Source organism: Salvia miltiorrhiza, chromosome 5 (assembly GCF_028751815.1).
Source record: "Salvia miltiorrhiza cultivar Shanhuang (shh) chromosome 5, IMPLAD_Smil_shh, whole genome shotgun sequence".
NCBI classification, from domain to species: Eukaryota; Viridiplantae; Streptophyta; class Magnoliopsida; order Lamiales; family Lamiaceae; genus Salvia; species Salvia miltiorrhiza.
In genome coordinates, this window is record NC_080391.1 from 6555635 (window position 1) to 6567854 (window position 12220).

The 12220-nt window shown below is 35.4% G+C and overlaps 1 long non-coding RNA gene across 1 annotated transcript; it reads left to right on the forward strand.

Moving 5' to 3' along the window:
• Positions 1-1057: 1057 nt before the first annotated feature.
• Positions 1058-2144, forward strand: LOC130985546 (uncharacterized). The gene is made up of 2 exons (XR_009088995.1): positions 1058-1364; positions 1847-2144. It is a non-coding gene; the product is annotated as an uncharacterized LOC130985546 (long non-coding RNA).
• The last annotated feature ends 10076 nt before the right edge of the window (positions 2145-12220 follow it).

The following is a 12220-nucleotide window of genomic DNA, read 5'->3' on the forward strand; positions in this document are numbered from 1 at the left end:
TGAGCTGTGGGTGATTATGGTGTGGCAGATTTGGGTTGAAAAGTGTAAGTTTCAATATGGGGAGGGAGAATCTTTCAATGCTCCTTCGGTGCATGAGTGCATGGCTTTATGGGAAAGCTTTCAAAGTGCTAAACCGGCGTTTGCGATGAGTACGGTTATGGGGTTGTCGTTGGGGGATAGGAAGTGGAAGAGGCCGAAGAGCGGTGAGTTCCGAGTGGATGTTGATGTCCTCTTTGATGAAGGAGCGAGAGCTTTTGGTGTGGGGGTGATTGTCCGTGATGAGATGGGGAAGATATGTGCTGCAATGTCTAAGAAAACTCAACCTTCGAGGAACACTATGATAGCGGAAGTTATGGCGGTGGTGGCGGGTATTGTGTTTTGTGTGGAGTGTGATTTAAAGCCGATACGCATTTATACTGACTCTATGTTGGCAGCGAGAGTTATGGCAAATCCGAAGGAGGAGGCTAATTTTTTACCGGAAGATTTACTAGAGATTGTTAATACTGCCCGAGATAGTATTCTTATTGGAGTTTTTCATATGTATAGGTCGGCGAATGAAGCCGCTCATAGTTTAGCGCAGTATGCGCGTCTGATTGATGGTTGTTGCCAGTGGACGCAAGATTTTCCACAGTGGCTTAGGGACATTGTACGTAGGGGTGTAAGTGAGTCGAGCTAACTCACGAGCTACTCGGGATCGACTCAAAAATTACTCGAAATCGACTCGGTATAAGTCGAGTCGAGCTCGAGCTCGAGCTACTCGACTAGGTATCGAGGCCGAGTTCGAGTTTCACCATACTCGACTCGTTAGTAGGGATGGCAATGGATCCGAGACCCGGTCCAGATCCGCGGATCTAGACCCTTTTTTCCGGATCTGGATCTTGCAAAATTTGGACCCGGCGGATCTGGACCCTTCTCTAAAAAATCGGATCCGGATCTGGAGTAGTAAATAGAAAACCCAGATCCGGTCCAGATCCGATCCAGATTCGGATATGGACCCGGTTATAATTAATATATAATATTTTTATTTTTTATTTTTTCCAACCCCTAAACATAACAATTCAATTTCAGATTTCAGATACCCTAGCCCTACTTCTTCCCACCCGCCGCGCCGCTCATCTATCCCTCACCCGCGCCGCTCACCAAACTTCCGGTGGTCCACCTCCGATATTGGCCGCTCCTGTCTCCCCCACCCGAAATCCCTCTCGGCGGTCTCGGACAGTCCAGACGCAAGGCAACGGCGACCACCGCACCATCTACATACACCTTCGTCTTCGTCCACCTCCGGTCTCAGCCCCTCCGTCTCCGTCCACCTCCGGTATCGGCCCCGCTACTCTCCGGCCGCTGCTCATCCTCCCAAGTCCCAGGTAAACCTTCGAATTTCTATCACCGTTTTTTAGTTTTACAGAATACATTCAGCTGCAAATCCTAAGAAAAAAGATTATGAATTTGAATCTTAATTATAGGTAGAATTTGTCGCATCCACATTTGGGGTTTTCATTTGTGATTGAAAAAATTGTAATGCGAAAAGTAAAAGTAAAAGCAAATAATTTAATTTGTGATTGAAAAAAAGTTAGTTAAATTATAATGCGAGAATATATAATACTAATTCATTGTATTGAAGTGGAATCACTAAAAACCAAAGTCATTCCACTATTCCATGCACGGGAATGAAGAAATATAGCATGGAAATGTATTATATTTTCTGTCACCATTTCTGTGTTCATTCAGCTGCGAATTTCTGTATATTTGTGTGTTCATTTTAGTGCGAATTTCTGTGTTCATTTTCGTGTTCATTCAGCTCAATATTAGGATTAATATGTTTTGTGTTTATTTTTGTTTTTTGTAGAAAATGGAATAACAATCCATTAATTCAAATAGTGAAACTATTCACTCTCAAACACCAAATGATGGGGCAACCGGCGTGGTTGAAGGCTTTGTTGACCTTCAAGAGGGAGATAACAATACCACTGAGGCTTCCAAAGAAAATGAAGCAAATCCAATTAGTGGTGTTTGGTTTTAAATGGACTATGATGTTCTTATTTATTTTAGATTGTTTAGTTTTAAATGGATTATGATGTATTTTTTGTTCTTAAATGATTGTTGAAACTTTAGACAATTGTTATGATTTTTATTTTAAAGTTTAATTAGCTTAGAATTTATTTTAGAAAAGAAAATAATATGGATCCGGGTCTGGACCCGAGATCCTATGGATCTTATGGATCTGGGTCTGGATCCCACTTTTTTGGATCCAATGGATCTGGACCGGATCTGGATCTAAGTAAAAAAACATGGATCTGGATCTGGACCAAGCAGGATCCGGTCCAGATCCGGCCCATTGCCATCCCTACTCGTTAGGCTCGCGAGCCTAATCGAGCTTTCAAACAAATTACGATTTTATCCCTATATTATAGCTTAATTACTAATATAGCTCATAATATATACAATTTGTTGAAACATGTATGAGACGAGCTTAAACGAGCTCGAGCTCACCGAGCCTAAACGAGCTCGAGTTCGATTAAGATTCAATAATCGAGTCGAGCTCGAGCTCATCGAATATGCAATCGAGTCGAGCTCGAGCTCATCGAATATGCAATCGAGTCGAGCTCGAGCTCAAAAATCTCAAACTCGAGCGAGTCGAGCTCGAGCTCGAGCTTGATACATATAGACCGAGCTCGAGCTCGAGTATGTCAATACTCGACTCGACTCGGCACATTTACACCCCTAATTGTACGTCTTGACATTGAGTAATAAAGTCGTACGTTTTCCCTCTCAAAAAAGCGTCCGTTTTTTAACTTTAATTGTCATAGCTAATACTCCTTAATTAAATTATGACTAATTATGAGTTATTTTAATTTGTTCATTAAAATTTGGTGACACCCGTATTTCACATATTAATGACAGAAAAGTTTTGTCGAAGATCTGTCGTTAAATTCAATCATGGGATTTTTTGTCCTTAATATTTTTTCACGATTAATATAAATGATGCTGATTTTTCATCGATTTTTCCTCGCGAAAAAAATTTAACGACGGCTTTTTTGTATTCTAGGACGGGTATTTCCGGCTAATCATTAAGCACGAAGGCTTTTTTTTGCTAATCACGAAAATTATGCTTAGTAGAAGGCTTTTTTGCTAATCACGAAGGCGAGATAATTATTTAGCCCACTTTAGGGATATTAAGCATAATTCTTTAAGTCCAATATTTTCGAAAAATGCATAAAATTTGTACAATTAATATAGAAAAAAGGTAGCAGCTTCAAAGTAATTTAAGGCTTTGAAAAAGAAAGATTTCAAATTAAATTTTACAATTGACTGTTTCAATCTCCAAATCCTTGTTGGCTTCTGATTATGCAATTGAGAGATTTATGGGAATGCGAACTCCTAATTTTCTCACTTTCCTACAATTAGGATAGGAAAGTGAGAATTTTATCCACCAGAATTTTAGAATGTCCGATTTAGTCAGTGAAGAATATATACTCAAAAACTCAGTCCTCATGAAATTTCTTATTCATTAATTATTTTTAATAACAATTTATTAATTCTCAATTAAAATTTATTAATCCTTATACATGCATACATTAAGAGGGTGTTTACTTTTAAGAATTAGTCTTGATAAATAAAAATAGTAGATGTGGTCTTGGGTACACTCATATACCCGAGTTGACCCGTACCCAGATCTTGATCCGCATTCTGATCCAAACTCGCATCATGACTTAAATCGTGTAAATGACACTGCATGTAATTGACATTATTTTGTTATACAAATGACACTACAACATTGTAAATGACACTATGTATATTTGACATCATTTAGAAATATAAATGACACTTCCTGTAATTGACGCTATAAGATTGTAAATGATATTATAATATTTTAAATAACACTATAAGATTGAAATGACACTATAACGTTTTAAAATATTACAATGTCAATTATATAATTGAACAGTGTCAATTATAAGCAGTATCATTTGTATAATTGAATAGTATCATTTACACGATTTGGGTCAGGATGCGGGTTTGAATTAGCATGCAGGTTATGATTTGGGTACGGGTCAACTTGAGTGTACATGAGATTTTGAGAAAATAGTAAGCTAATCTATTGTTTACTTTAATTGATTGAAACTTTGGAATATCCCAAGACCCTTGATTATTTCATATTTGAGCTAGTTTTGCTTGATTTTTATTCCATTAAAAGAATGAGAAATCATAATGTTAAGGATAAAAAAAAATGATAATGCAAAATACTCCCTCGGTCCACCAAAAATATGCCACAATTTCATTTTTCGTCCGTCCCCAAAAAATATGCCACATCCATTTTTAGTAGTAGGGTCCACACCATTCCACTCACATTTAAAGTGAGACCCTTACTCCACTACCAACTTCACTCACATTTTATTAAAACTCGTGCCGAAAGTAAAGTGACATATTTTTGATGAACGGAGGGAGTAAGTGTTCACTAGGAAAAAAAAATATTTTTTTTTAACGATAATTATACTTTTCTAGCTTGAAATTCAACATAGCAAAAATAAAGGAGGATGTTTTAATTTTGTACGTATAGGAAGACTTGAGAGTAAGAACGCAGCAGATGAAGTAGTTGTCCGGTCGATACGTGCAGTGCATCCCGTGGTCTTGAATTCATTAGCGTCACTCTCGCACGCACAACTCATGTTACTTTCACTATATTACACACACACACACACACACATATAACACTTATGATTTATCCAAGTCATTTTCTTTAACCCCACACTTATCTGTCTTTTCAATTCTCCACCTACGTTAATTAATTCATTCATATTGTGAAAGATTATGTATGTGGTGTTATAAGTGGGCCAGGTCAAAAAAAATTAAAATTACTACAAAAGCTTCAACTTAATTAAACTGTAGGTGATCATACACTAGTTAATTATTTGTCATTTAATTACTTTTTCAAATTCGTTATACAGATATTAGTTCTTACTCGATCGGGTAAACCTCTATCCGTATAAAATATTTTGAAAACGTGATTGATAGCTACAATCAAAGTCCTCTTAACTTCACATTTCACTATGATAAGTATCCAAAATAAATGTCGGCCGTGCACCTTACATTTGTGTAACTAATAACATAGAATCTAATTCGCCTATCCTTTTTTTTATAAATAAATTACATAAATAAATAAAGAAATTTAAAGAATCGACGGAGAATTCAAACTCAGAACCTCAGGTCTTAGGCATTAACCTCGCAATTAGATATAATGGTTCACCCATCTTTACTAACACACACACTAATTCACCCATCTTTACTTCTTTTTTTTTAAGATGATTAATAATAGTTTCCCATTTTCCCCCACCGTGACAACAATTAGATATAAGATATGTTAGTAAGTACGTTATTTGAAGAACATTGAAGAGTCAATCAATAAACGCTCCTAAAAGAAACGGATATTGTCGGAGATGACATGAATTGTTTACTTAGATTTAGATTTTTCACACAAATTTTAAAATGTTCCGATTTGCAATACTACGTTTAAATTTTTTACAATCACAACATTCCCAAGCTTTTTAATCAAAGTTTGTCCGTTGCTCTCAATCAAAGTTTTAAAAGGTCAAAAAATAAATATTCTTGTAATTGCAATATTTTAAAAGGTAAATCAATTTGAATAGATATTATTTTCTACAATTAGCCAAAAGAAAATTTTCGATCACGCAAGACTTAGAGGGTGTTTGGCTAAGCTTATTTTAAAGAGCTTATAAGCTCTTGGAGCTTATAAGATGTTTCAAGAGCTTATAAGATATAATTTTTAAGAACTTATTAATTGTCAAAGTGTTTGGATAATTGAACTTATAAGGTAGAGAGAGAATTTTTTTGCTAGAGAGAGAAAATATTTTTTTAGAGTGAAAAAATAAAAGAAAAATGAATTTGAATGATATATGATGAAAATAATAAATTATAGTTGAAAAATATTTGTAAAAAAATTATTGTATATGAGATTATAAAAAAATAAGTTGGGGTAGAGAAACTTATTTTTTGGGGAGCTTATAAGCTGTTTTGAGGAGCTTATAAGCTCAGCCAAACACCCTCTTAATTCCAACTTATCGCCGTACGGTGATAATCATATTATTATAAAGGAGTATTAATAAATCAATATAGTGGCAAGAATTTAAAGACTAATGATTGACTGTGACATGAATTTCAAGTTTCAATCTTGAAAGGCATTGCATAACACTAGAGCTGGCAAAAATTGACCCGGCCCGACGGGCCGGCCCAGCCCGCCCGTGTTTTGGGGTGGTTGGGCTGTACAAAATGTAGGCCCGAAAAAACCCGGGCCTAAAAAGCCCGCCCAATGAGCCCGCCGGGCTAATCGGGCCCGGGGCTAAAAAGCCCGTGGTTTTCGGGCTAAAAAGCCCGCCCGGTTAATTTTAATATTTTATTTTTATTAATTACTATTATTCTATTTTTACTTAAGTTTTTATTTGAAAGTGGAAGAGTTTCAATATATATATAGGTGTATTACCCATTTTAGTTGGAAGAGAAAGAAAATTATCTTCTCTTTTCAATATCTCTTATTTTAATTAATGTTTAGAGTAGTTGTTCCATTCCATAGAAAAGAAAAAGAAAAACTTAAAATATATGTATGCAGAAATATATATGTATATGTTAGAATTGTTGGGACCAATTATTAGGAAACATAAAATGAAAATAGTAAAATAATGCAAATTGTTGGGAATAATTTTTAGTTATACAAAAGGAATGTTGTACTTAATGTGATATGAGTTGTTGATTGTAGTAGACTAATATGATTTTATATTTCTATATTGTTTATAATTATTATTTAGATTTATCTTAGTTTATTTAATTTTGTGTAAAAATAAAAATAGAATTTAGTGAGAAAACAAAATCATTGGGCGGGTTTGGCCCGACCGCCCGATAGCCCGGTCGAGGCTGGGTTGGGCTTGAAAATTGGCAGCCCGGTCGAATTCGGGCCGGGCCGGCCCGACCCGGTCAATCTCAAAAGCCCGCTGGGCTGGGCCGGGTTGGCCCGGCCCGCCCGTTTTGCCAGCTCTACATAACACTATCGATATCCTAAAAGTAAACGTTCCTTATAACTGAGATTATGCTTCGGACATAAAAAATTAAATGTATTAATAGTCATAAACTTCAACCAAGTCGACTAGAATGTCGTCAATTTTCTCACATCTTATTTGATGATATTTTCCCTTTCGTTTTTAATTTAGTAAGTAATACTCCCTCTGTCCCACGAATCTTGACACGTTTTTCTTTTTGGATCGTCCCACGAATCTTGACGCATTTCGAAATAAGGTAATAATTATTACCTTCTCTCCCACTTTATCACTTTTATACTTTATTAACTACACACTTAAAATACTAATCTACAACTCCTTAATTCCCGTGACGAAACCAAACGTGTCAAAATTCGTGGGACGGAGAGAGTACTATTATTTGACATATTTTCTTGTTCTCCACGGTTAATTTTTTATGTTTGTAAAAAGTTATAAAAAGTTAAGTTCCCATTTCCGTTGCCAAACCCAAAATGAAGGAGAAAAAAAAAAAGGAAAGAAGTTTCTCATTTTGAATTTTCGTCACGCTGAGTAGACTCCATCAATATTGACAATAATGAAATTCTGGCTCTGAAATAGAAAACGTGGCCGATGACTGCCACGCCCAATACTGAGAGAGAGAGAGAGAGTTAATATTCAACTAAGATTTCATGGAAACTCCCCTATGCTGGCCCTTTTTAGGGCAGTGGTGGGGAACAAGATAATTGTGTTTAGGGCTAATTTTCTTGGTATAGTTTGTCGTCGGGTGACAAATCTTAACGAACAAGTTTGGCTATAAGAAATTAACCAAAATTATGTATTTTCCAAATTAACCTCAATTACAAATATCACTTTCAGGGGTGTATAGTGTTAAATCTTATGTTTAATTTCATGATATATACATAATTAGCTGCTACGTATGCATAAAATATTAAAGAGAAAAAATGATAGATAGGGTCCGGATAGCAACGATCGCTCTCGTTAATTTACATATATTTATGGGACCATGATTCCATGAGGTTATGGTGGGGGAATGGGAATTTGGACAATTCAGCTGTGCTTAGCCGCCTACGAAATTCAGAATTATGGAAAAATGGGGAGTTTGTTTGTTTGTTTCTTTTTTTTATTAGAATTATTATTTTTTCTTTTTTTTGAGAGGCAACTTTGAACGTAAAACGTGCATGAAAATTGAAATCCAGATAACTAACTATATTAAACATACGAATTTATTAACCTTTTATCATACCTACTCTAATGTGTGATATCTTTGACTCAAATATCTATTAATTTATTAGATATAAATATTATGTTTAGTAAGACATATAAAAAAGGTGTTACGTTATCATACATCTCAAGTGTGATACATAATAAAAAAGATATGAATAGTAGATAACAAACTAGTAATTTATAAAGTACTTTAATTTTTGAAGCAAACAAGTGTTAGAGTGTTATATGTATTTATCCCACATTTTTCATGCATAACAAACGAGTCCAAATCCTCAATAATCAGAAATTAAGAAGTCTTTTTTCAAAACGAATTTCGCGCATGGGTAAAATCGGAAAAAAAAATTAGATATTAAAAAAAAATGAATTTCTTTATATATATATTTTAGATTTTCTAAAATTGAAAGATTTTCGATGTATAATATTTCACATAAACATGCATAGCTTTACACACAAAATTGCATGAAAAATGCAATGCATTTTATGACAAATATGATTTTTTACCGCTGACCCACCCCACCCCCACCCTTCCGTCAATTTTTTTTTCTAATTTGTTTTAAAAAAATATTTTTAATTTTTTTTTGTACAACAGAACAATGCATATTATAAAATTGAACCATGCATATTGTATCAATGAACCCTTCGTATTGTGTTAATGAACGATGCATGTTGCAGGGTTCATTAACATGGTTCAATTTTATAATAGGGAAAAGGTGCAAATTAGCCCTCGAAGTAGTAGCCCCTATAGCGTATAACCCCGCTTACTCACTGTGTGTGCAACTAAACCCCTGAACTCCGAGAAAATGGTGCAAATTCCCCCCTCTGACTAACGACTGTTAACGACGTTAGGTCAGAGGGGGGAATTTGCACCCTTTTCTCGGAGTTCAGGAGTTTAGTTGCACACACAGTGACTAATTAAGGGGGGTTTTACTCTATAGGAGCTACTACTTCAGGGGCTAATCTGCACATTTTCCCTTTTTTTAATTAACTCTCATCTCTCTCACTCAACCCTATTTCTCTCTCGGCCACTGCACCGCCGCTAACGGTGGTTGAATCACCAAGTTGTTGGATCATCTTTTACAGCAACACAAACGATTAATCCAATTTCAATTCCAATCAAATCGACATTATATAGAAATAGCGAAAATAAGGAGGTTATGATCGTTACATTGTGAGAGGCGTCAAATTTGGCGATGGCGCCGACGCCTTGCCAAACATCACAAACTCGCGAAGCTTCGAGGCGGTTGGCTTGCTTCTGCGGCGTGATTTGGGGGCGACCTTCGCTTTGTCTTTTGTTGAAGCAAAGCACAGAGGACGACCGCAAGTTTGAGAGAGAGCAGCCAATGGTGATGGGGAGCGTGCACGGCGATCTTCATTCGAAATTCGAGCGGTGGAGGCAGGTCGGTGCTAAGGTTCAATCCTTCGTCCTCTTCAGAGGAGAATCGAGCAGGAGGCGGCTCTCCGGCCGGATGCGGCTGCACTGGAGCCATTGATTGGCTGCTTGCCGACCTTTTAGCAGTGGTGGCGGCGATTTCGCCATATTTGAGAGAAAGAGGCGACTCCTCATTGAGAAAACTAGGGCTCGCGATCTGTCACAGATTGAGATAGAGAGCATGCGGTGGGTGTCGTTGGCGGTAGGCGGCCGGTTTGCCGGATATCGCGGCGGTGATTTCGGACGGAAGGGGAGAATTAGGGCTCGCCCTTGATGTTGAGCGTGTGTAGCCAAGAGAGCTCCGGGGTTTAGGGCCCAGGAGAAAGGGAAAGGGGCGGCGCCCTCGGCCAGCCTCGCCGGAGCTTGAATCAGCGGCGGCGATCAGATTTTGGAGGAGGGCTCCCTGTTTTTTTTTGCGTGACTTTTTGAGAGAAAAGAGAGATGAGAGATAATTTTTTTTTTTTTGAAAAGGAAAAAGGTGCAGATTAGCCCCTGAAGTAGTAGTCCCTGTAGCATAAAACCCCCCTTAGTCACTGTGTGTGTAACTAAACCCCTGAACTCCGAGAAAAGGGTGCAAATTCCCCCCTCTGACCTAACGTCGTTAACAGCCGTTAGTCAGAGGGGGGAATTTGCACCCTTTTCTCGGAGTTCAGGGGTTTAGTTGCACACACAGTGAGTTAGAGGGGTTATACGCTATAGGGGCTACTACTTCGGGGGTCAATCTGCACATTTTCCCTTTATAATATGCATTGTTCTGTTGTGCAATGTGTAGTGTTCTGTTGTATGCAAAGCTATGCTAAAAAAAACAAAAAAATTGATCGAGGGTGAGTGGGGGTGGGAGTGGCAAGAAATATCATGCATATTGTGTCAATGAACCATGCATATTGCACAGCAGAACACCGCATATTATAAAACTGAACCATGCATATCGTGTCAATGAACCCTGCAACATGCATGATTTATTGACATAATATGCATTGTTCAATTTTATAATATGCATTATTTTTGTTGTACAAAAAAATGAATATTCGACAAATAAAAAAATAATAAAAAATAATAAATAGAAAAAGAAATTGACGGGAGGCGGGAGGGGGTGGGGGTGGATCAGCAGCAAAAAATCATATTCGTCAAAAAAATGCAATGCATTTTTGTGTGTAAAGTTATCCATGTTTATGTTAAACATTATGCAATGAAAACATGTTTTTCCAGAAAATCTAAAAATATATATATAAGAAAAACATTTTTTTTAATATTGGAAAAGAAGCTCATTCCACATGTCACAATCTTGATGCGCCACATGTACAAAATATGTGGTCTAAATTTGGATCTATGTACTATCCAAGGGAAGAGATCTATATATATATATATATATATATATATATATATATATATATACATTAGAAGGATTTTATATTTAAGTCAACATAAATTCAAAAGGTAATATGATATTTAGAATAATATGATATATACATAATTAATCTGAACACTGTTCATGTTTAGCTATTGTTAGTATTTTTTTTTCTTTTTTTAATACTTCATAAATTAGTATTGAGATCATTAATTTTATAACTTACATAAAAATCAAAGTCTTACTTGTTCATATTCTCTTTAACTTTAGATAATTAATAAAAAGAACAAATTGAATTTTAATTTTTATGTAGATTATATAACTAATGATCTTTATAACAATTTATGAAGTATTAGAATAAAAATAAATATAATAAAATAAAAAAGATAATGACAAGATTAAATATGAGCGGTGCTCACAAAAACTACTTACATAATCTATATAGCATAATACATCTCATGCTTAATTTGTTACGATCGATATCTATATACATATATATCTCATCTTGATGCTTGATTTTTTTAATTTGTGTGAAAAAACTCAATCTTTAATTGATGAAAATACCTTAGTTGATTTTAACTCCCGGTAATATAGATAATTTTGCACGGATAATTGAGTCGACATGCCATTATATAAGACATGTTAATTAAATAAAATTCTATAAATATTTATAGAAAAATAAGGAATTTCAAAAGTTCTCAAGTATACTTGTAAACCAAACTTCAATAAGATCTGAAAAGAAGTGAATCATGGAGCAATGCCCTTATCCCTACTTTAATTTAGTTCGTCTCTTCGATAACAAGCAACAAAAAATTTATTCATGTCAAACTTATTATTCTCAATTCCCATTTTCTTTTGACAAACACTTGTATAAGTTCACCCTCGTTATATATGTGATAATTATACATGTACATGTGTTGGTCTAATAATAAAATTGTTAATATTTGATGTCAAATATTTTGTATACGAGTGCGCATATGTTGGCCCATTGATAAAATTATTAATATTTGATGTCAAATATTTCGTGTCCAAATCACACTAGTCACACAATCTTTTTAAAATCTTTGTTTTCTCTACAACAAACAATGGCATTTGTTCTTACTAAATTGATAAAACTAACAATTATATATGAAAAAAGTAATTGTTATTATGAATAAAAGTGACAATGTATAATAA